At 41.5% G+C, this 26626-nt stretch overlaps 1 pseudogene; it reads left to right on the plus strand.

Moving 5' to 3' along the window:
• The first annotated feature begins 569 nt into the window (after nucleotides 1-569).
• The window catches only part of LOC121529861, a 98783-nt pseudogene continuing 72726 nt past the window's right edge, over nucleotides 570-26626 (plus strand).

Below are 26626 nucleotides of genomic sequence, written 5' to 3' on the forward strand. Positions count from 1 at the left end.
GCCCACTAGTTCCTTGTGATCGCAATCCATCCGCGATCTCAACGTTCTTATCTTTTTAGTGTGACCGGCCACCGCTTCGAACGAGGCCCCCTATTGCGCAAGTCAGTCGACAAGCGCTGACCAGCGAATTGATTTTTGAGAATGCCCACGGGAGACGACAAAAATCCGCGTCCGATCCCAGCCATCAGTTTGGACAGATCTCAATCCGCATCTCCGCGGACTCCTCTTTTGAAGCCTAAGGCGACCAGGGCCATTCCAAGGGAAAAGAGTGACGAAAACGTCAATACAATCCCCGATCCTTCACAGAGGCAGACTCGCTCCGTTCTAAAAATGGCTCAAAATGCGGTCGAAGTGGCGCTGAAAAAGTTCATCGCTACAACAGATCGAATTAGCCAATTTGAGGCCAACATCAATACCCCGGGAGCACCAGAAACGGAAATAGGCTCCCAATACATGTGCGAAGTCCATCGAGACCAAAATCACTCTGGGAGAAGGTGGAGAAGTGCTATGAGAGCTGCTCCGATTTGCTCGCCGTGTCCGACGACAATTCGGCCACCTCAGCAGTGCTGGAATCGAAGTACAGCTACTGTTACTCCGTATATTCGAGGTGTATTGTCCGGCTTCGGAAGAAAATTGCCTCCAAATCTACTCAGGCTTCCGTCAATGTCCACACGCCCGCGTCTACAGGCTGTCGGTTACCTCCAGTGGATACCGAGGTCTTTGCGGGTGATTATCTTCGGTGGCCCACCTTTAGAGACTTGTTTACGGCCATTTACATCCAAAACTCGCGGCTCACCCCGGTAGAGAAGTTGTTCCACTTGTTGTCCAAAACAAACCCCCCATGAGGGGTTTGTCGCAGCGTGGCAAAGTCTCACAGACCGTTTTGAGAACCGGCGGCTATTGGTCAATAGCCAGTTGAAGATCCTTTTCAACCTCCAGGCTATTTCTCAAGAGTCCGGGGTCTCGCTGAGGGAACTGCAAGCCAACATTCAGAGTTGTCTGACAGCCCTAGAAATGTCCGCCATCCATGTTGAGGCTTGGGATTGTCTCCTAGTTTTTATGATTTCCTCGAAGCTCCCCAAGGTCATACTTTCTATGTGGGAGCAATCCGTACATAATAAGGCCGAAATTCCAACATGGAAGGAATTAGATAACTTCCTGACAGAGCGCCATCGCACTCTGGAGGCCATCGACGACGTCAGGCCTAGTGGCTCCGGGCAATCTCCGCCAAGGTCGGGACTTCCTACTGCCCCTGCACGGATGCTCAATTCGTACGAGACTCGAGTGGCTCCGGGCCAAAAGAACCGACTACATTAAGAGGAAGCAGTTATGCTTGAACTGTTTTGCCCGAGGGCACCAGCAGTGAGACTGCTCGAGCGCCCATACCTGCTTCACATGCCACAGCCGACACCACACCCTCCTGCACCGCGGCAATCCGTTCGCTACCGCTCCAAGTCCGCCTACTCCAGCAAGGGATCGACCCGCACAAACTGCTAGAAGCACAAACGGCTCAGAGGATCAGTCGGATGTGCAGGTGTGCTTCGCTTCCGGGTCTGGAGCCGTCCTACTGGGCACTGCCCTTATCAACGTGGGACAATTGGGGTGCAGTTTCCAGGCACGAGCACTGATAGACTTAGGGTCCGAAGCGACTTTCATAACCGAATGATTGTTCAACCTTCTCAAGCTTCCCTTCAAGACGATTCAAGCCCAAGGGTCCGGTCTTAATCAGACCATTTCCGCGCAGTCTAATTGTGCCATTTCTCCATTCGGTCGCCGTCTAGACCCGGGCTAAAATTAGAGACTGCGGCCTACGTTCTTCCGCAGTTGGCAGGAAATCTGCCATCATATCCGATTCCGCGAGATCGTCTCAAGGGGCTGCCCAATATTCCCCTGTCGGACCCCAACTTCTTTGAGAGCTCCTAAGTCGATGTGTTAATAGGAGCTGACATTCTTCCGTCCATTCTCCTCGGTAATACCAAGGCTAACATCTGCGGGTCACTTCTCTGTCAGGAAACCATTTTTGGATGGGTGCTGACAGGCCCATTATCTCCAGCCAACCCTCGCAGCGTGTCCATTTTTTCCACACGAGTTGCCCGTAGCCTCGGTGACTCGCTGGATCAGCTCCTCACCAAATTTTGGGAGGTGGAGGATGTGGCTACACAGATCAATTCGGAATCGGATTCAGTTTGCGAGCACAATTTTGTCCAGACGACGAGAAGAGACGAGTGTGGCAAGTACGTTGTGACCCTCCCCTTACCCCGAGCAGAAGGGTTCCGAGCTATCGGCTTCACGGTCCTTTGCTCTTGCTCAGTTCCTGCGTAATGAGCAGCGCCTGAAGAGGGATATGACTCGGTAATCAAGGAATACATCGACTTACGCCACATGACCGAGGTCTCTCCCACGAGCAGTTCCGCTACCTACTACCTCGCACATCATGCCGTCTTCAAGCCCGAAAGCACGACCACCGAGGTGCGGGAAGTCTTCAATGCTTCGAGCCCGTCCGCAAACGCGACCAGTCTGAACGACATTCTTTACGCGGGCCCGGTCTTACAATCCGACCTGACGATTCAAATCCTAAAGTGGCGATACTTTAGGTTTGTCTTCAACGCCGACATCGAGAAGATGTATCGGCATATTGGATAGACCCTAAGCATACTCCGCTCCAACGTATTTTGATTCGCAATCCGGATGGGGAGATCCGCGACTACGAATTAAAAACGGTCACCTTCGGTGTCAATTGTGCCCCGTTCCTAGCGATCCGTGTCCTGCAGCAGCTCGCTGACGACGAAGAGTTGAAGTACCCGCAGGCAAGCTAAATTATCCGGCATTTTATGTACGTTGATGACGTTCGCGCGGGGGCAGACTCCAAATCCGAAGCACAAGTGGTGATTCGGGAGCTAAAGGGCGCCCTAGAGCCGGCAGGTTTTCCACTGAGGAAATGGACGTCGAATAGCAAGGCGATCCTGGCCGACATTCCGAGCGACCACCTTCTTCGTGCTGATTTCCTCACCATCGATGCAGAGAGCACGGCCAAGACATTCGGCATGCGCTGGAAAGCGACGAGCGGTGAGTTTTTTTTGTTCCGCCAGAGTTGACTTCCGGCTCGTCCTTCACGAAGCGCCAAGTCCTCTCCCAAATTGCAAGATTGTTCGATCCAGCAGGTTGGCTCGCTCCTTTCATTGTCCGGCAAAAATGTTCATGCAGGAAATTTGGCTTCTGGATCTGGGGTGGGACGACGCCCTCCCTCAAGATTTTTGTCAGCGATGGGTTGACTTCCTAAAGAATTACTTGGTGCTCGATCAGATTCGTGTTCCTCGATGAGTCGATGGGTCGACCCACACCTAAGGGTCGAGCATCACGGGTTCTGCGACGCTTCAGAGAAGGCGTACAGCGCAGCATTTTACGTCCGTGCCGAGGTTGGGTCTACGGTCATAGTGAACCTGCTGACTGCAAAGACTCGAGTGGCCCCAGTTAAAACGGTGTCGCTCCCTCGGCTAGAGCTGTGCGGCGCCTTGTTGCTGTCGGAAATGGCCACCGCCGTTCTGCCAAAGATGCCAGGGCCCGCATCTGCCCCATACTGTTGGACGGACTCGACTATTGTCCTCGCATGGCTGCAGAAGCCAGCGTGTCAGTGGACAACGTTCTTAGCCAACCGGGTAGCCAAGATCGCCCAGTTCACCGACGTGCAGAAATGGGCACATGTCCGCTCCGAGCAGAACCCTGCGGACCTCGCCCGCCGAGGCGTAGCTCTCCAAGATCTTGCGGATAACCAGATGTAGTGGCACGGGCCTGGCTGGCTGCGAGGGCCTCGCAGCGAGTGGCCCACTCAAGGCAACGAGGCCCCTGTGACTGAACTCGAGAAGCGAGCAGTCAAGGTCCATGTCGCGAAGGCGCCCCCCGAAGATCTCCTTGAACGTTTCTCCACACTCGACAAGGCACTACGAGTCCTTGCCTATGTTTGTCGCTTCATCCAGCGCGCGAGGAAGATACGCGAAGAGCACGCGAAGAGTCAGCTGAACGTCTTCTAGTTTCCGTCACTCAGCGCAGACACTTCGTCTCTGAAATGGGCTGCTTAAGCGAAAAGCGTCGGCGAGGAATTTGGTCAAGTCCGTCGTCTATGTTTGTAAAGTATGTGTCATCCACAAGAAGAAGTTGCAGACGCAACTCATGGGAGAGCTACCGAAGGAACGGACGTCCTTCTCGCGCCCATTCACGTACACAGGTGTGGATTATGCCGGTCCTTTCGAGATAAAGAACTATACGGGGCGAGCCTGTCTCATCACAAAGGGGTATGTGTTGGTGTTTGTGTGCTTCTCCACTAAGGCCATCCATTTAGAGCCTACGTCGGACCTTACGACCGAGAAATTTCTGGCTGCTTTCGCTCGGTTCGTGTCCCGGAGAGGATGCCCCCGTCAAGTGCAGTCGGACAACGGGAAGACCTTTGTGGGGGCAGCTGCCTTACTATCTCACGATTTTCTCCAGAGCCTAAAAGGGGCTGCGACAGGTGCCTACAGTCACCAGCAGCTTCTCTGGCATTTCATTCCTCCGGGAGCCCCCCACATGGGGGGCCTGTGGGAGGCAGGCGTCAAGAGCTTCAAGACCTTGTTCTACAAGTCCACCGCCACACGGAAATACACCTTTGAGGAGCTGGCTACTCTCCTGGCGAGGATCGAGGCGTGCCTAAATTCGCAGCCGCTCGCGCCAATGTCTGAAGACCCTGCTGATCTGATGGCTCTTACACCCGGGCACTTTCTGGTGGGAGGTCCTCTTCTCGTCACGGTCGAACCCGAGCTAAAGGGGGATACTACGTCAATTATTAATCGCTGGCAGCACCTGAAGGCTCTTCAATAGCAATTTCGGCTGCGATGGAAGGAAGAGTACCTCAAGGAGCTCCATAAGAGGAACAAGTGGCGTGCCCCTACAAGGAATCTCCGCGTTGGGGTGGTCATCAAGGAGGACAACCTTCCGTCCAATGAGTGGCGATTAGGCAGGATTGACGCGGTGTATCCAGGATCCGATGGCCATGTCCGCCTGATCGACATCCGCACCGCGCGAGGGCTCGTCAAGCGGCCCGTCGCTAAGGTCGTCCTTCTTCCGATGGACGCGTCCGCCTGCCCACAATAATTATGCGTTTCTTCCTTTCCAATGTCCCTGTTCATGTGCTGACTCGTAGCTCTGCCCGTAATTCCAAGTCGAACTTCACACCAATTCTGATAACGCTGTTTTGTTTCTTCATCATAGTTCCGCCAGTCATATTCAGCACGATGTCGCCACGTCCACGCAGCGCCCAGTCAATGGAGAGCAGATCTACTCGAGGTACACAGTCCTACCGATGCCGAGTCTGCAGAGGGATCCATCCTTTGAAGCAATATCGGCGCTTTCTACGTCTCAGTGCCGAGAAGCGGCTCCGGGCGGCACTCCGACGGATCGTGTCGGCGTGGGGACTGCTGTAGAACGTGTGGTCAGGATCTCCACTGGCTGCTGCACCTCGTGAAGAAGCCGCGGGCTCGGCGCCAGCCGCGTCAAAAGGAGCATCGACTTCCCGGCGCTCGTCGGCAGCTCCTCAGCATTCTTCCGCCACTGGCCGGCGAGCTTCAGGTGCTCCACGGCCTTCGTCCGCCACTCATCGGGTGCCGTCCACCGCTCGTCCGCCCGCGTCATCCGCGCCTAGGCAACTTTCCGCCTCTCGCCAAGGGACCCCGCAGGACGCAGCCGCTGCGCTCACCCTATCGTCGATGCTGCAGCGGAACAGCGTCAACGCGTATCATACAGCCGGGCTTCCTGAAGATCTAGGACGGGCTGCCGGTGGCCCAGAGCACCGTTTTTGGATGGGTCGTGTCCGGAGCCTGTCACGAACCGTAGAGACGAGGGAGCTGTTGCAACCCGAGTAATTGCAAGGGGGGCGGGATGTTTAGGTGAGGGGCCATTGTGCCGCCGCTCATCCACGCTGAAGAGCGCATCCACGCTGAAGAGCGTATCCGCGCTAAAGAGCGCATCCGCGCTAAAGAGCGCATCCGCGCTGAAGAGCGCATCCGCCCTCGCCCCTCTCTGCACAATCTTGCACTCTCGCTCTCTCGGGTCCAACTGCAGCGGTCGGCCGTCGGCGATCGTCTTTTTTCTTATGCTAAGCTAAGTTGAGTCAGTTTTTCTGTATGAAGTGAATAAAGCTGACGGCTCACTCCACGACGCCCCCGACTTTATCTTATCTGCAATCAAGAGGCATCTTTTTGTGGCAACACCGCCCCATTACAACAGTAGGAAATATCTAACTGGTCGGCAATGGAAATATGGAAAATTCGTACTTATTGCGGTGAGAAATCCGCCTGTTAAACGTTGGTATGGTATTTGATCGTCTCTTGGAAGATCCGGCTCGAAGGACCAAATGTTGGAGTGGGGCGAACTAAATTTTCACACGGCAGATATATCGCAATTTTATCACTTTTTATTTACGGTAGTCAACCGTCTTCGTAGAGTGTTAAATTAGAATAGAACTTAATTCTACGGGGGAAAAAGCAAGTGCCGCTCGGAGAGCGGAGTGGAGACCCTTAACAGTGCGAGAGAGCCAGACGAGAGCGATCTGGAAGAACTGCTCTCACGACTGTAAAGGCCCCCATGCCCGGTGGACTAGACTGAACCTGCGAACTGGAATATGGCCGCATTGGCGTGAATAATTAGTGTTTTCAATTGTAAACGAGGTGGTGGTCTTGTCAACAACTTAATACATTACCGTTTGAAGCCCATATACCAGGATTTCAATTTTGTGGGCCGGGTACACAGTTAGAAAAACGTTGTAACGAGGTGATCAAGGAATAAAGAAACTGGATGAGGCTTCTAAAGAACATGATATAGCATATTTCCATGAAAATGATTTACATGAACGTCACATTGCAGACTCTCTATTAATTGACAAGGCTTGGGCATGTGTAAAAGCACCAGACAGTACTCTTGGTGAAAAAGCAGCAGCATATTTGGTGACCAACATTATGAAAGCAAAGAAAAAATTTGGAATGGGAATTTCAAAATCAAAAAAGATATGTAAAGGGAAGACGACGAGGAAAAAAGTAAAGTTGACGAATCTGTCGACTGTTATTAACCCTGCTACTAGAACATTAAAAAAACAAAAGCCATTGGATATTATGAGTGCAATTCAAATTGCACGAAAACCAGTTCAATCGACAATGGCTTCAAAGAAAAACGTGACAGTACCAAGAATAATTAATGTACCCAAAACAGGTGGCTTTTTACCAATCCTACCTATTTTGATTGCCCTAAGTGCCCTCGGTAGTTTAGCTAGTGGAAGTGCAGCCATTGCAAAACCAATAAACAACGCTAGAATGGCGAAAGAGGATATGGAGGAGAAGAAACGACATAATAGAAAAATTGAAAGTGTTGCTGTAGGAGAAGGGTTATATCTCAAACCGTATAGAACAGGTTATGGATTCTACCTAAAACCATTAAGTATTAAGAAGCGAAAAAACTAATAAGTCAGCTACCCAATAGACCACTTTCAAATATAGACATTACAATTTTTGCTCAAAAATAAATATACCAAATTTTCGAGGAGTATATATGAGGGATTTACTTCCACGCTCTACAAGAATTCGAGAATGTGGTATAGTAAACCTAGATGATTCACAATTAAGTGGTACAAATTGGGTCGCATATAACAAAAATAAAAATGATATACATTATTCTACATTATCTACAACCACCTATAGAAGTTGTCAAGTATTTGGGAAAACAAATACAATACAACTACGAGAGAGTTCAACATTTTGATACATACAACTGTGGTCATTTATGTCTTTTATTTCTACTTTCCTTTGTAAATGGAGTGAGCCAATAACCCATCGTTTTGATTGGCTTTTACACTTAGGACGTGGAGGGAGGGTGAAACAAATGTGTCGTATATACGTTTGTATGTGTGACTTCTGGATGGTATAAAAATTCAAAATTCACAGTCCAAGTTTCGACTTTACATTCAACAGACGTTGTACAAGTGAACAAAAAAACAACTGCTAAACAACTGCCAAGCAATAAAAAACAACTGCTAAACAACAAAATACAATTGTTAAACAATAAAAAACAACTGCTAAACAACAAAAAACACTGCTAAACAACAAAAAGCAATATATTTAATGAAATAAACATGGAGAACAACGACTATAAGAACGAGGAGATTGCAGAAGTCGAATTCGATCCTACTGACGAGGATAATAGGAAGACACCTGTTAATCCGACAAGTTTGGTTTTCTTTTTCAACGAAAAGAACGATGAAGATGATGATGCCACAGAAACAGCGTTCATACCAATTGATGTTGAACATAATGCTAAACGAATAAAGCTTGAGACGGTAACTCAAGAATTCAGTATATGTAATAAGAAACCTATTTTGTCAAAGGCAAGGATGCCTTAAAATGTAAAGTTCCCCATCTTCAAGGCGGAGTGTTAAAGGACGAAGATTGGAAAATCCCTGGAGTTGGAGGATTACTTTCTATACACCCCGGAAAGGTATACACATCTTCGGGAGGAATTTATTGAGGAAATGGTTGATGGGAAATTTAATATTCATAAATGAATATATAGAATGATAATTTATATTTAGAAATAAGTAATTAAAATATAAAACAAATAATAATAAAAATCACATATTTTATATAACGTTAAATAAATACAATTTAAAATCTATAAAAACAATACATTTTTTTTATTTCATGGGATGTATGGGGTGGATATAAATATTAGAAGTTATAGTTTCCAGTAAACAGTATAGATCTAGTAACTGAAGAGTGATTACATAAAGATTATATATTTTCCTAAAATTTACTTAATCTAAATTTATGAACGTTACAATAATGAATGTGTTAGCTCAGTTAACAAAAGCGAGATCTGTTTTAAAGAGAAAGTTTGATGACCTAAAACATCTAAGGAATCAAAGTGTTATAGAGTTGGAGGACACATTTAAACCTATTACAGAACCTTTACTTGAACTTGTTAACGAAAATAAAAAGCAAACATTTTTAAAAACAAATGTAGGAATCAAGGTTAAACGTGAATTATACGAAAATGAAAAGTATAAGAATGATATGACAGATGACAATGATCTGTACTATACAACCAATGGTTGTTTCAGACAAAACGAAATTTATCTCAATACCGATCTATGAATGATAGTGATTCGTATAATGATTTCTTTTCACAAACAAATGTTTTTGAAAAAGGAAAGAAAGGCGCAACATATAATGATGATGTAGACAAAGGGAGTGAGCCGGAAGCTATATCAATGCCTTACAAAAATTTCAAATCTTGAAAATAAAATAGAGGTCTATAACAAGAGAGCAAATAGTACTCATAAAATATTTGAGAAAGTTCTTGAAAAGATAAAAGTTATTGAGGACTATATTTTTAAGTATGTAACAAAACCGACAGCCGAAATAGAAGGTGTAGCCTATACACCAATTCGAAGAATATGATTAAACCAGCAATTGAAGACGAGTCAGGGAATAAACGATCTGTGGCAAGCAGATTTGGTTGAAATGGGGAGTTATTCCACATCTAACAAGGGTTGTCGTTACTTATTAAATGTAATTGATAATTTTCTAAATTTGCTTGGGGTGAAGCACTACAATCAAAAAATGCCAATGATGTTTCCCAAGCAATGGAGGAAATCTTAAAAACAGGTGATGATACACCAAAAAATTTACGAACAGATGATGGAAAAGATTTTTTTAATACAAAATTTAAACAATTAATGAAACGATATGATATAAATAATTATTCGACGTTCTGCACTCTTATGGCATCAATTGTCGAGCGTTTTAATAGAACACTAAGAGTCAATGTGGCGTGAGTTTAGTTTCAATGGGAAATATAAGTGGATTGATATTTTTAAAAAATTTGATATTTGATTACAATAATAGGGTACATAGAACCATAAAAATGAGGCCAATTAGTGTCGACACAACTAATGAAAACAAATATTAAAAGACTCATATAATCACATAAAGATATATGTTGAGAGTAAACTACGAAATGGTAATCACGTTCGTATCGGCAAGTATAAACATGTGTTTGAAAAAGGGTATACACCGAATTATCCAACAGAAATCTTTAAAATTAGAAAAGTCAACAATACATTCCACAAAACATACTTACTTGAAGATTATAAAGGTAATCCCATTCAGGGTGGGTTTTATAAAGAAGAACTCAAAAAGACTGAATTCCCGAACACATTTCTAGTTGAGAAAATTTTAAGGCGAAGAGGTGATAAAATTTGGTAAAATGGCTTGGCTTTCAAATGGACGATGCCAGCTGGGTAAATAAAGATGAAATTTTAGTACAAATACCAAATTAAAAAACAATGTAATATTTAATTTTTATTTTGTTTTTTATTATTATTTTTTTGTTTTTTCTTATTATAACATATAATTAAATTTAATAAATATATTTACATATGTATAAATGTACAATTTTATAATGTCTATAAGAACAATTTTAATAAAATATTATAAGTTTTTTACAATTTATTTTTGTTTTACTTATATTTACCACAATCTCGATCAAAATAAAACATTTCCAATTCAATTGACTTATAAAATAATTCTTGTTCTATGTTTACTTGCTTATCTCTAAGTTCATTTAATGTATTGACATCTGTATTTCTCCCATTTATTATATCTCTTAAGAATATATTTTCAAGTTCTAAGAAATTGATACTATCCACAACGTCCTTTTCCATTAACCTTTTATGTTTTATTGATAGAGTACCATGATCATCGAGATTTAACATTGCAAACTCTGTTTCATTATGTTTACGTTTTCTTTTACTATTATTAGCACAAGGCACATTCTTATATACCCTATTTGTTGATATTTTGTGTGCCCTTGATCTTAACATTGTTTTACTACCATATAGTGGAGTTCCAGTGAGTAATAAATTTTGATAAATAGTTAAATTTCTGGAACTCACACCTTTTGCTTTATTATAAGAGTTTTAAACTTTATATATTTTATAACTTTAAGCTTTGGAGCATAGACCTATAAATTTACTCATTGGTTTTTCATTCAACTCATCTTAAAATATTCTAACCTCTTTTTATTAACTTTTTTAAAATTATATAAATCGATTCTTCTATCTGAATAATCGGATGTTTCAAATTTTGATTCAATATCACCACAAATATCCTTATAACAATAATCATTTTTTATTGTATTGATGAATGAGTTTTATCATAAGATCCAGAAGGAATTATGATTACATTAATTCCAATATGGAAGAGATTGTTTTTTTCGTCTATATTTGGGATTGAATTGTACATATTAAAATCAATTAATGCACACTCAAAACAACTATCCGATTCGATTGGTGGAAAGTAGTTTGTATTTATAATAGAACTATTTCCTTTCATGGACAAGGTCACTGATCTAGACATAGTGAAATCTGTTGTTAAACTGTTGAAATGTGTTTTTAGACAAATCTAATAAATTTTTAAATCAAAATAAACTGATCAAAACCTTTTCTATATCTTCCATTATCCATATCGTTATCTTTACTTATAAGCAAGAATTCAAATTTATGCTTCCAACATTTTTACAAATTTCCACGAATGTGTCGTACCCCATATCTGTATTAATATGATCTCCATATATATGTCGCATATTTAAATCATCTTGTTTAAACATTATTATAAAGTTTGCATTATCACGAATCAAGTGTTTAGGTTTGACATAAGGTGGTGGTCTTGTCAACAAATTAATTAATAAATTACCGTTTGAAGCCCATATACCAGGATATCAATTTTGTGGGCCGGGTACATAGTTAGAAAAACGTTTGAAACGAGGTGATCAAGGAATAAATAAACTGGATGAGGCTTGTAAAGAACTTGATATAGCATGTTCCCATAACAAGGATTTACAAGGATTGACAAAGCTTGGTCACGTGTAAAAGCACCAGACAGTACTCTTGGTGAAAAAACAGCAGCATATTTGTTGACCAACATTATGAAAGTAAAGAAAAAAGATGACGAATCTGTCGACTGTTATTAACGCTGCTACTAGAACATTAAAAAAACAAAAGCCATTGGACATTATGAGTGCAATTCAAATTGCACGAAAATCAGTTCAATAGACAATGGGTTTAAAGAAAAACGTGAAAGTACCAAGAATAATTAATGTACCCAAAACAGGTGGTTTTTTACCAATCGTACCTAATTTGACTGCCCTATGTTCCCTCGGTAGTTTAGCTAGTGGAAGTGCAGCCATTGCAAAAACAATAAACAACGCTAGAATGGCGAAAGAGGATATGGAGGAGAAGAAACGACATAATAGAAAAATTGAAAGTGTTGCTGTAGGAGAAGGGTTATATCTCAAACCGTATAGAACAGGTTATGGATTCTACCTAAAACCATTAAGTATTAAGAAGCGAAAAAACTAATAAGTCAGCTACCCAATAGACCACTTTCAAATATAGACATTACAATTTTTGCTCAAAAATAAATATACCAAATTTTCGAGGAGTATATATGAGGGATTTACTTCCACGCTCTACAAGAATTCGAGAATGTGGTATAGTAAACCTAGATGATTCACAATTAAGTGGTACAAATTGGGTCGCATATAACAAAAATAAAAATGATATACATTATTTTAATAGTTTCGGAAATCTACAACCACCTATAGAAGTTGTCAAGTATTTGGGAAAACAAATACAATACAACTACGAGAGAGTTCAACATTTTGATACATACAACTGTGGTCATTTATGTCTTTCATTTCTACTTTCCTTTGTCAATGGAATGAGTCAATAACCCATCGTTTTGATTGGCTTATACTTAGGACGGGAAGGGAGGGTGAAACAAATGTTTCGTATATACTTTTGGATGGTATAAAAATCGGGACTGCCTACTTCAAAATTCACAGTCCAAGCTTCGACTTTACATTCAACTTTATACAAGTGAACAAGAAACAACTGCCAAACAATAAAAAACAACTGCTAAACAACAAAAAGCAATATATATAATGAAATGAACATGGAGAACAACAACTATAATAACGAGGAGATTGCAGACGTCGAATTCGATCCTACTAACGAGGAAAATAGGAAGACACTTGTTAATCCGACAAGTTTGGTTTGTTATTTCAACGAGAAGAACGATGATGCCGCAGAAACAGCGTTCATACCAATTGATATTGAAAATAATCCAAAACGAATAAAGCTTGAGACGGTAACTGAAGAATTCAATATATGTAATAAGAAATCTAATTTGTTAAGAGCAAGGATGCCTGAAAATGTAATGTTCCCCATCTTCAAGGCGGAGGCTAAAAGGACGAATATTGAAAAATCCCTTGTTCTGGAGTTGGAGGATTACTTTCTTTACACCCCGGAAAGATATACACAACTTCGGGAGGAATTTATTAAAGAAATGGTTGATGGTAAATTTAATATTCATAAAAAGAATGATAATTTATAGTTAGAAATAAATAAATAATATATAAAAAAATAAATAAATAATATATAAAAAAATAAATAAATAATAAAAAACAAATATTTTATATTACGTCGAATAAATACAATTTTAAAATCTATATAACAATACATTTTTTATTTCATGGGATGGATGGGGTGGATATAAATATTAAAAGTTATAGTTTCCAGCAAACAGTATAGATCGAGTAAGTGAAAAGTGATTACAAACAGATTATATAAAATTTTTGAAGTTTATTTTATCTAAATTTATGCAGGTTCCAATAATGAATGTGTTAGCTCAGTTGACAAAAGCGAGATCTGCTTTGAATGAATGATATGAATAATAGTTTTTGAAAAAGGAAAGAAAGACGAAACATATAAAGATAATGTGGACAAAGAGAGTGAGCCGGAAGCTATAAAACGAGATAGATAATAAAAGTTATGATTTTAATATCAGTCATTTGAGTCAGAAAAATATATTGTACAAGGCTTACGGTCCTAAAAAAAGCTAAGATAATGTATTAACATTAGGAAATAGGGAACTAAAAATTATTAATAATAAGATTCATTTGTCTAGTGGAATGAGTTGCTAGCTAACTCCTGGTCTGCACTCTCTTATATTTCATAAACACCCCCAAAATTATAATGATCATGATTTAAATATATATAAAAATACTATTTTAGAAACAAATGTTCACAGATTAAGTTATAATGTGAATAATCGAATTAAAGGTTCACGCGCAGTTAAACATGCTAAAATTATTAAAAAATAATAAACGATAATGAAAATCCTACAACATCCACTCCACTTATACATATTAGAATGATGTGAATGAACTAGTCGAACGGTTACAAATTTTAGTGGCGTCAAAGACAGCGGGTGACAACAATCACAATAATGAGATTTTCTCAATATTAGAAGAACTGCGAGAGGAAGGAATTATTGTTTAATTCGAGTGTATATAATATACACAAAAAAGATTTTTATTTATAATCATCATGTCTGTTGACAAGTTTGGACATTTTTCTAATGATAGGGAGCTATCAAATCATTTAAAATGAAGTGTTAAATTGTATGAATCCTTTTAATTGATACTGATGGTAATCTAAACGCTCAAAATAAAAGAGTCAAAAACGCTATTAAGCCCTTAGATGAGAATGACTTGACCACTAAACAAATGGAAACGCTATTGTCGAGTGCCGCGACTATAAGATACCCGTTACTGTTTTACACAATTTTACACATGTTGCTTGTGGAAATTCCCCAAGCGCCACCTATTGTCGGAAAAAGCATATTGAGTAACTGATAGTGTCATCACTGCCCTTGTGACCTTATAACCTTAATTTATTCATAAGTAGCGAAATAATGTTCCGATTTAAAAAATCTTTGGTAAAACGATAGATATTAACAAAAATAAGTTATACAAGGTCAAACGAAGGCATTCATGATATTATTATAGACGCCACGGTGTTCCGTGGTTTCTGCGCTTTAGAGTGGTAGAGTCTTTTAGCTTGGTGGGCGTATGGGTGGGTGTGGCCAGATAGTAGTACCACAAAAAGATGCGTTTTTCGTGATTTGCGGGCGTTAGAGTGGGCGTGTCTGGATGCTAAAATAAACTTGCGCTGTCCCGGGACCTCAAAAATCTTCTTGCTTAATCTCTGTATCTGCTACAGTTCCTGAGATCTCAGCGTTCATACGGACGGACGATGTACGGACGGACGGACGACGTACGGACGGACGGACGGATAGACGGACATGGCTCAATCGACTTCGCTATTGATCCTGATCAAGAATATATATACTTTATAGGGTCGGAAACGCTTCCTTCTATCTGTTACATACTTTTCAACGAATCTAGTATACCCTTTTACTCTACGAGTAACGGGTATAACAATATACAGATAAAAAAGATAAAGATAAAGATAAAATATGATTAAACGAGCAATTGTAAATGAGTTGCACGGACCGTCTCGTAAACGTTTTCAACGAAGACGAGTCATTACGAAGGGAATAAACGTTCTGTAGCAAGCAGATTTGGTTGAAATGGGGGGTTATTTAACATCTAACGAGGGTTATCGTTACTAATTAAATGTTATTGATAAGTTTTCTAAATTTGCTTGGGGTGAAGCACTACAATCATAAAATGACAATGATGTTTCCCAAGCAATGGAGAAAATCTTAAAGAACACCAACAAATTTACAAACAGATGATGAAAAAGAGTTTTTTAATACAAAATTTAAACAATTAATGAAACGTTATGAAATCATTATTCGACGTTCAGCACTCTTAAGGCATCAATTGTCGAGCGTTTAAATAGAACACTCAAGAGTCAGCGGTAATGCAAAAACCAAACGTCAGCGGCGGCAGAGCGACAGCACAGCGACAGAACGTCAACGGCAGAATGGGACCGGCAGAACCGCTGCTGTCAGCGTCGGACTGCTGCAACCGCTCTGCCAGCGTTATGCGGTCAACAAGCCATGCAAATTATGATTGAAAGCAACTTCGATTTGTACCCCCGAGGCAACCAGACGACTGTTCTTTATAATAATAAAACCATTGTAACGTATGAAAACGCTTACTGTTTTATTTTAACGTAGCTGCGTAGAAAGAAAAGCCTTAGTTGTGGAGGAAGGAACTGGAAAACCAAGTTGTGGACGAAGGGATTGGAAATCCAAGATATGAGGATGCTCATAACGTTGACTAGGTGGTATCCGGGGGAATGCTCCGCCCTCTGGTCATGTCTGACCATAACTGGCGCCCGGACAGATTCCACTTTCTCTCGAAAGTGGGAATCAAAGACTCCCAAATATATAAGAAAGAATGAAAAAATGAGGCATGACACAGTTCTTGGAACTGTCGAATTCTAGGAAGTGTTGTCTTGATTAGCGAGCATCGAAGCTGATGCCACAATTCCAGAAGTTGACCAATTCCTGGTATCCGAAGTAAAAAAGTTCTATACCAGTCAAAAAAAAAAAAAATTCAAACAAATAAATGCAAAGGTATTCCAAAAGTTATAAAGAAACAAAGAATAAAAAAAATTTTAATTTTGGAAACAAAAGAAAATTAAGAATTAAAAAATTAAAGAAAAAATCAAAAATGTGGCGTCGTGCGTGTGAAATTTAAAATAAAAAACCAACAACAAAATTTATGTTAGAGCTGGCATTCCGCACGGGTGCAAAAAAAATTGTGAATAACTTAGTACCTCCCGCGTCAATTTGTCCACGTACCGTGTGACGCGGCATATTCGCGGCCACAAAACACTCAGTAATATAAAAAAAAGAAGCAAAGGTCCGCTGCGGCCATAAGTCCACACCATTGGGTAGGTTATTCGCGAGTGTAAGAATTGAAATTTTAATTAAATAAACACAGACAACCGCTGCGGCAATTAATTTGCGAGCTGCAAATGTTGTAAACCTAGTTTGAAGTTAAACATTTTTTTTCCAATTATAAAAAATGTGTCGTGTAAGTGGCAATCTGCTGGAAAGGCTAACGGATGTGGAATGCATTCAAAAAAAGCTGCCCAGTGGATTGTGAGGCAACCGTATATTAGTAGGCACAATTCCAAAACGGATAAATACGGACCACCGCGCCGATAAACACAATTACACAGAAATAAAAAAATAAAGAACCAAAAACACGAATTTCATTAAAAATCGCACAACGCTCAAACGAAAATTGAAAATTTTTTTTTTTTTAACAGAAAGCAAATTACATACTAATTATAATCTAATTTCAGAATAATAATCCTGTAAGAGAGAAAACAGAAGACCTCGAAAAATTTAAACACTGAAAAATTAAAACCACGAAACAAGAAAAAGGAGGAAAATACTGAGGGTAAGTGAAACGATTCTTTATACGCACGTCTCTTAATATTAATAAGAAAAATAAATAAAGTAGAAATTAATTTACAAAAAAAGCAGAAAAGTGTTGTTAAATTCCCTGCTTCGACCCAGAAAAAAAAAAACTCCTGAGGAAATTTAATCTAAAAAATGGAAGAAATGAATGAAGTTTTTTACCGTCTTGATGCTATCATTTCGGCCTTAACCACTCAGATGGTGGGCATGAAGGAAGAGGTTAGGAAAATAGGAAATGGGGTGAACTGACTTCGAGCAACGCAACCCGGTATCAGAGATACCGCTACCACTAATGCGTCCGCATACGGAGTACGAACTCAAGGAGACATTGGCCGTACCGAATTGCGTAAGGGAGCTTGTGACTTTCGACGGAGATTCCGAGAAATACAACTCTTGGATTAATAGGGCTCAATCCATTGTTAACGATTTCGACGTTGTTCGGGTGAAACCCCTATATAGGTCAGTCCTTATTCAGATTAGACAAAAAATTTGAGGCAACGCTGACAAGTCACTCAATACCTATAACGTGCGGGATGACGATTGGGCACAGGTCAAACGGATATTGGCGTTACACTTTGCCGATAAACGAGATGTTGGTACGCTTGAGTACGAACTAGCTCAAATGACACAGGGAAGCCGAAAACTGGACGACTTCTACCTTCGGATCAATAATCATGTCTCGCTCATAATGAAAAAAATTAAAAGCATGAATTATTCTACGGAAATAACCGATGTTTTTCTTGCCGGTCAAAGAGACAAAGCTCTTAATGCCTTTATTAGGAAAGTAAACGGCGAATCTTCTAGGCTACGGATAATCCGTAAGCCTGCGGACGTCCACGAGGCATACTCTATTTGCCTAGAATTACAAAAGATAGAACCGAGGAACCCTGCGCCAAGGGCGCCTTTCTTTAGACAGGCCTTAAGCCAAAGCCACCGGAATTATAGACCTATCGTACCAAGGTTCAATAACCATTTAAACCATAGGGTACAAATTAATTCAGGAGACAACTTTGCTCCGAGCGAAAGGCCGCAGAGCCCTCCAAGATTCCAGGGAGCTAGAGCAATCAAGCATGAGTCAAACCATTCAGGCCAAAGTTATAGATCCAATTTTAACTCGCGTCAAGGAGAGGCCGGCGGAATCAAACGAAGCCCGAGCGCTAATTCCAATTTAAACCCCTTCCGTAAAGCCCAAAGGCCTTACCATATCCAGTCCACTCCATCATCAGACCCCGTTCCCAATGAGTGTTATCAACAGCATTCTGCTAATGAGGGGGAGGAGCTGGAACACTCATCGCAAGGGGTAGAACATTGCTCTCCCTTGGAGGAGATACAGTGTATTGGCTATGGTGAACAAAATTTTATGACCGACGCCTCTCTAGTATACCATACATAGAGTATGAGACTAAAACAGGGACCAAGCTGCAATTTCTAATAGACACCGGCGCTAAGAATAATTTTATAAGCCCCAAGAACTCCGCCGGCTCTATAGCATTACCCACACCGTTTGTAGTTCAGTCCGCGGGGGATAATGTAAAAAAAACACATTGTATCACTGGACAATTTTTTAAGACGATTGGGAACAATACCGTTCTCACCTTTTTTTGTCCTTCCCGGACTAACATCATTTGACGGCATCATAGAAGACGACACCTTAAGAACTTTAAAAGCCCTGATCGACAGGAAAAATGACCTCTTGACAATATCACCCGATATTAAGATTCTTGCTAAAAAATCCTTAAATGTACACCTACTGTTAGATAAAAAGCACCCTGAGTCTGCAAAGGAAGCTTTAAACGCTCGTATTGGCGAGTATTTCAAAATCTTCGACCCAGTCTCACAAGGAGGTGCCGTAGACACAAGCGTTAGGGCTGAGATTCGCACAAGCACCTCAGACCCTATATACACAAAGAGCTATCCCTACCCTACCAACATGAGAGGGGAAGTGAATAGACAGATAGAAGAACTCTTTCGGAATGGAATCATCAATCCATTTAAAAGTCCCTATAACTCCCCGGTCTAGGTAGTACCAAAGAAACCCAAACCGAACGGAGAGAAGCGATACCGCATGGTCATCGATTTTAAGCTCTTGAATGCTGTTACGATTGCAGACACTTATCCTATACCGAACACAAACAAATCTTAACCAATAATGGGCGCAGTAAAAATAGAGGCGACCCAATTTCCTATGAACAAGGTGACACCGTGTATGTCGCCAATAAACAGATTAAAACCAAAGAAAAGCAGCGATTCAAGGCGGAGGAGGTTGAAGATGACCGAAAGGTCACTATCAAAACAAGGTCGGGAAAAAATTTTCATAAATCCCATCTAAGAAATTAATTTTTTTTTTGATTAACAGTGTAGTTTATAATTTTCTCGACAGGGAAGACTGACAACAGAATAACATAATATTGAAATTTATCTAAACAAAAGTGCGTACTGAACGTTTCAGTGACTCATAATCTCCTTCAAACACAAACAAACAAATAAACACTAGACATAAACAAAAATAATTCAATAATTCAATTCCTAGTTTAAGTTAAGCAAAAACAAAAAAAAAACCTCTCATAACAGGGGAACATTTAATCAGAATGACATTGAACCACACCAAATAAAATTTTTTTAGTAATAAGAACATACGAATAGTACAACAAAATACAAAGAACACCACCACAAACATTAGGCTTAAGACAAAGAAACTATTTTATTATAAGAATCTACAATTTCATGTGCACATAATCCCCTGCCGACGTTACAAGTGCGTCCACAATCTACGTGGCGGAATCTCACGCATGGTTGGCGCACCAACACGAAGACAACGCTCAATCGACTGGCTAGGATCAGCCTGGAAGTGGGTCGCGGGATCACCGGACCAATCGGATTGGAATGCCATCTTGAAAGAGGAGGACACCTTGGCGAGAAACAACAATCAGCAGATTCGCATCAATACTAAGTTGTTTGACACAACACACGAGTTGCTCCTGAAGTTGAACGACATTATCGGGAGAGTAAACGCAATAGATGGGGACTTCGACGTGACGACGGCCATTCTCCACAAAGCAATTATAATAGCGGACCAGCTCATTGAAATACTGAGGGATTGCCAACTAGGAAAGACTGGAGTGGTCAACGCGAATCTCCTGGACCACGACGAGGTCGACACAATACTAGCGGAGGTGGACAGCCTCCCTTATCAAAACGTTGTTGAGGCCGTCGAATTTTCTAAACCCACAATCCTGACAAACGGGACTGCTCTTTTGTACATCTTGGCTATGCCCAAGGTAGTGGATAGGAGGTACAGATTGATGAGGATCTACCCGACGGGTAGATGGGAAACAAGTTGTTCTGAAATACAACACATTGGCGATAGACCGCCTGGAAACATACGCCCTCCTCGGAAAGTGTGTATCCATCGGCAACACAACGGTCTGCCGAGAAAATGACTTGCTTAAATTGGAGGAGGACAGTTGCATAACTAGACTGTTAAAAGCCGAATGCGACTATCTGATGATCATCCAGGAAAAGGTAGATCTAATCGATGACAGCACACTCTTCTTAACCAACTTCAATGGGATGATATCCACACCAGCTAAAAAGTACAAATTAGATGGCTCGTATGTCCTACAATTTGACAACGAGACAATTTCAATCGGCGACCGAAACTACAGCAGTTACTCATCAACATACCTTATGCCAATGCCCGCCGTCCTAACCCAGGTAAAAACAACGGGTTACGAGCTATCGCTGTAATATGACCATGAATTCACCATGGAAAACCTAAAGAAGTTATCTGTCATGTCAGATGAGATATGGATATCCTTCTCAGTGGAGATAGTCATAGCCCTCCCCATTATGACAACGGTATTCATCGTTTGGAAGAAGATAACGTCGACAAAAGAAATCCCTAAATTGCGGGACCCGCCTATAAGCCTGGAAGCGCAGGACACTCTGGAACCCGCAACCAAAGCCTAATAATTTGTGGGACACAGATCTTGTGGTGGGGAGGAGGTGCCACCGGCCAAGCGCCGGACTACTGCAACCGCTCTGCCAGCGTTATGCGGTCAACAAGCCATGCAAATTATGATTGAAAGCAACTTCGATTTGTATCCCCGAGGCAACCAGACGACTGTTCTTTATAATAATAAAACCATTGTAACGTATGAAAACGCTTACTGTTTTATTTTAACGTAGCTGCGTAGAAAGAAAAGCCTTAGTTGTGGAGGAAGGAACTGGAAAACCAAGTTGTGGACGAAGGGACTGGAAACCCAAGATATGAGGATGCTCATAACGTTGACTAGGTGGTATCCGGGGGAATGCTCCGCCCTCTGGTCATGTCTGACCATAACTGGCGCCCGGACAGATTCCACTTTCTCTCGAAAGTGGGAACCAAAGACCCCCAAATATAAAAGAAAGAATGAAAAAATGAGGCATGACACAGTTCTTGGAATTGTCGAATTCTAGGAAGTGATTAGCGAGCATCGAGGCTGATGCCACAATTCCAGAAGTTGACCAATTCCTGGTATCCGAAGTAAAAAAAATTTTTTAAGACAAAAAAGAAATATAATTCAAACAAATAAATGCAAAGGTATTCCAAAAGTTCTGAAGAAACAAAGAATAAAGAAAAATTTTAATTTTGGAAACAAAAGAAAATTAGGAATTCAAAAATTAAAGAAAAAATCAAAAATGTGGCGTCGTGCATGTGAAATTTAAAATAAAAAAACCAACAATAAAATTTATGTTAGACCTGGCATTCCCCACGGATGCAAAAAATTGGGAATAACTTAGTACCTGCCGCGGCGATTTGTTCACGTACAGTGTGACGCGGCATATTCGAGGGCACAAAACACTAAGTGATATAAAAAAAGAAGCAAAAGTCCACAGCGGCGATAAGTCCACACCATTGGGTAGCTTATTTGCGAGTGTAAAAGATAATTAATAAGATAATCTTCGGTCTCATTTGTATGGTGCCGGGTCCATCAAGATTTACACCGATCACCAGCCTTTAACACTTGCCCTAGGCAATATAAATATTAACGCTAAGTTAAAACGAAACAATTCCGAACTAATATACAAACCGGGGAAGTCAAATATAGTGGCCGATGCACTTTCAAGGGTTACAACGTACGTTAACCATCTGGGCTCTGGCACTGATACCGCCTCCGAGTCAGATTCTTTAGCTACAATTCATAGCGCTCTTCAAGACGCATCTCATTTAATTTCCCACGTTGAAACACCGATTAACGCCTACCGAAATCAACTGATTTTTCATACAGGCCTGTCCGATTACTCTTATAAGCACCCACATGCTGGATACGTGCGCCACTCAATTCCAATTAATGACTATATCTCTTTAAGTTTACTACAAAAGTACTTGAAACCTTCGGTAATCAACTGGACTAAAATTCCGGATGATTACCTACAACTCCTTCAAACCTGTTGCTTCCAGAAAATGAAATCCGCATAACACAGCGCTTAGTTCAGGATATTACGGACGAAGAGCAAGTTTGCGAAGTCATCGAAAAAGAGCATCGCAGAGCGCATATGAATTCAAAAGAGGTCCGTATTCAGATCCTAGAAAGGTACAATTTTCCACGGATGGCCCCAACTCAGAAAATCGAAGTAAACGGTCAGGTAGAAAGATTCCATTCTACCTTCATGGAAATATATCGATGATGATTGGTCCGAGGTCAAACGGGTATTGGCGTTACACTTTGCCGATAAACGAGATGTTGGTACGCTAGAATACGAACTAGCTGAAATGACCCAGAGAAGCCAAAAACTGGACGACTTCTACCTTAGGATCAATAATCATGTCTCGCTCATAATGAATAAAATTAAGAGCATGAATTATTCTACGGAAATAACCAATGTTTTTCTTGCCGGTCAAAGAGACAAAGCTCTTAATGCTTTTATAAGGGGAGTAAACGGCGACGCTTCTAGGCTACTGATAATCCGTAAGCCTGCGGACGTCCACGAGGCATACTCTATTTGCCTAGAATTACAAAAGATAAAACCGAGGAACCCTGCGCCAAGGGCGCCTTTCTTTAGACAGGCCTTAAGCCAAAGCCACCGGAATTATAGACCTATCGTACCAAGGTTCCCCCAGACGAATCAGTTCAACAATAACCATTTAAACCATAGGGTACAAATTAATTCAGGAGACAACTTTGCTCCGAGCGAAAGCCCGCAGAGCCCTCCAAGATTCCAAGGAGCTAGTTATAGATCCAATTTTAACTCGCGTCAAGGAGAGGCCGGCGGAATCAAACGAAGCCCGAGCGCTAATTCCAATTTAAACCCCTTCCGTAAAGCCCAAAGGCCTTACCATATCCAGTCCACTCCATCATCAGACCCCGTTCCCAATGAGTGTTATCAACAGCATTCTGCTAATGAGGGGGAGGAGCTGGAACACTCATCGCAAGGGGTAGAACATTGCTCTCCCTTGGAGGAGATACAGTGTATTGGCTATGGTGAACAAAATTTTATGACCGACGTCTCTCTAGTATACCATACATAGAGTATGAGACTAAAACAGGGACCAAGCTGCAATTTCTAATAGACACCGGCGCTAAGAATAATTTTATAAGCCCCAAGAACTCCGCCGGCTCTATAGCATTACCCACACCGTTTGTAGTTCAGTCCGCGGGGGGATAATGTAAAAAAAACACATTGTATCACTGGACAATTTTTTAAGACGATTGGGAACAATACCGTTCTCACCTTTTTTGTCCTTCCCGGACTAACATCATTTGACGGCATCATAGAAGACGACACCTTAAGAACTTTAAAAGCCCTGATCGACAGGAAAAATGACCTCTTGACAATATCACCCGATATTAAGATTCTTGCTAAAAAATCCTTAAATGTACACCTACTGTTAGATAAAAAGCACCCTGAGTCTGCAAAGGAAGCTTTAAACGCTCGTATTGGCGAGTATTTCAAAATCTTCGACCCAGTCTCACAAGGAGGGGCCGTAGACACAAGCTTTAGGGCTGAGATTCGCACAAGCACCTCAGACCCTATATACACAAAGAGCTATCCCTACCCTACCAACATGAGAGGGGAAGTGAATAGACAGATAGAAGAACTCTTTCGGAATGGGATCATCAATCCATTTAAAAGTCCCTATAACTCCCCGGTCTAGGTAGTACCAAAGAAACCCAAACCGAACGTAGAGAAGCGATACCGCATGGTCATCGATTTTAAGCTCTTGAATGCTGTTACGATTGCAGACACTTATCCTATACCGAACACAAACAAATCTTAACCAATAATGGGCGCAGTAAAAATAGAGGCGACCCAATTTCCTATGAACAAGGTGACACCGTGTATGTCGCCAATAAACAGATTAAAACCAAAGAAAAGCAGCGATTCAAGGCGGAGGAGGTTGAAGATGACCGAAAGGTCACTATTAAAACAAGGTCGGGAAAAATCTTTCATAAATCCCATCTAAGAAATTAATTTTTTTTTGATTAACAGTAGTTTATATATTTTCTCGACAGGGAAGACTGGCAACAGAATAACATAATATTGAAATTTATCTAAACAAAAGTGCGTACTGAACGTTTCAGTGACTCATAACCTCCTTCAAACACAAACAAACAAATAAACACTACCCATAAACAAAAATAATTCAATAATTCAATTCCTAGTTTAAGTTAAGCAAAAACAAAAAAAACCTCTCATAACAGGGGAACATTTAATCAGAATGACATTGAATCACACCAAATAAAATTTTTTTAGTAATAAAAACATACGAATAGTACAACAAAATACAAAGAAACTATTTTATTATAAGAATCTACAATTTTATGTGCACATAATCCCCTGCCGACGTTACAAGTGCGTCCACAATCTACGTGGCGGAATCTCGCGCATGGTTGGCGCACCAACACGAAGACAACGCTCAATCGACTGGCTAGGATCAGCCTGGAAGTGGGTCGCGGGATCACCGGACCAATCGGATTGAAATGCCATCTTGAAAGAGGAGGACACCTTGGCGAAAAACAATAATCAGCAGATTCGCATCAATACTAAGTTGTTTGACACAACACACGAGTCGCTCCTGAAGTTGAACGACATTATCGGGAGAGTAAACGTAATAGATGGGGACTTCGACGTGACGACGGCCATTCTCCACAAAGCAATTATAATAGCGAACCAGCTCATTGAAATACTGAGGGATTGCCAACTAGGAAAGACTGGAGTGGTCAACACGAATCTCCTGGACCACGACGAGGTCGACACAATACTGGCGGAGGTGGACAGCCTCCCTTATCAAAACGTTGTTGAGGCCGTCGAATTTTCTAAACCTACAATCCTGACAAACGGGACTGCTCTTTTGTACATCTTGGCTATGCTCAAGGTAGTGGATAGGAGGTACAGATTGATGAGGATCTACCCGACGATATCCGACGGGAAACAAGTTGTTCTGAAATACAACACATTGGGGTTAGACCGCCTGGAAACATACGCCCTCCGCGGAAAGTGTGTATCCATCGGCAACACAACGGTCTGCCGAGAAAAGGACTTGTTTAAATTGGAGGAGGACAGTTCCATACCTAGACTGTTAAAAGGAGGCCAGGCCGAATGCGACTGTCTGATGATCATCCAGGAAAAGGTAGATCTAATCGATGACAGCACACTCTTCTTAACCAACCGCAATGGAACGATATCCACACCAGCCAAAAAGTACATATTAGAGGGCTCGTATGTCCTACAATTTGACAACGAAACAATTTCAATCGGCGACCGGAACTACAGCAGCTACTCATCAACATACCTTTATGGCAATGCCCGCCGTGCTAACCCAGGTAAAAACAACGGGTTACGAGCTATCGCTGAAATATGACCATGAATTCAGCATGGAAAACCTGAAGAAGTTATCTGTCATGTCAGATGAGATATGGATATCCTTCTCAGTGGAGATAGTCATAGCCCTCTCCATTATGACAACGGTATTCATCGTTTGGAAGAAGATAACGTCGACCAAAGGAAATCCCTAAATTGCGGGACCCGCCTGTAAACCTTGAAGCGCAGGATACTCTGGAACCCGCAACCAAAGCCTAATAATCTGTGGGACACAGATCTTGTGGTGGGGAGGAGGTGCCACCGGCCAAGCGCCGGACTGCTGCAACCGCTCTGCCAGCGTTATGCGGTCAACAAGCCATGCAAATTATGATTGAGAGCAACTTCGATTTGTATCCCCGAGGCAACCAGACGACTGTTCTTTATAATAATAAAACCATTGTAACGTATGAAAACGCTTACTGTTTTATTTTAACGTAGCTGCGTAGAAAGAAAAGTCTTAG

Source organism: Drosophila eugracilis, unplaced genomic scaffold (assembly GCF_018153835.1).
Source record: "Drosophila eugracilis isolate 14026-0451.02 unplaced genomic scaffold, ASM1815383v1 contig_1987, whole genome shotgun sequence".
Classification (NCBI taxonomy): Eukaryota; Metazoa; Arthropoda; class Insecta; order Diptera; family Drosophilidae; genus Drosophila; species Drosophila eugracilis.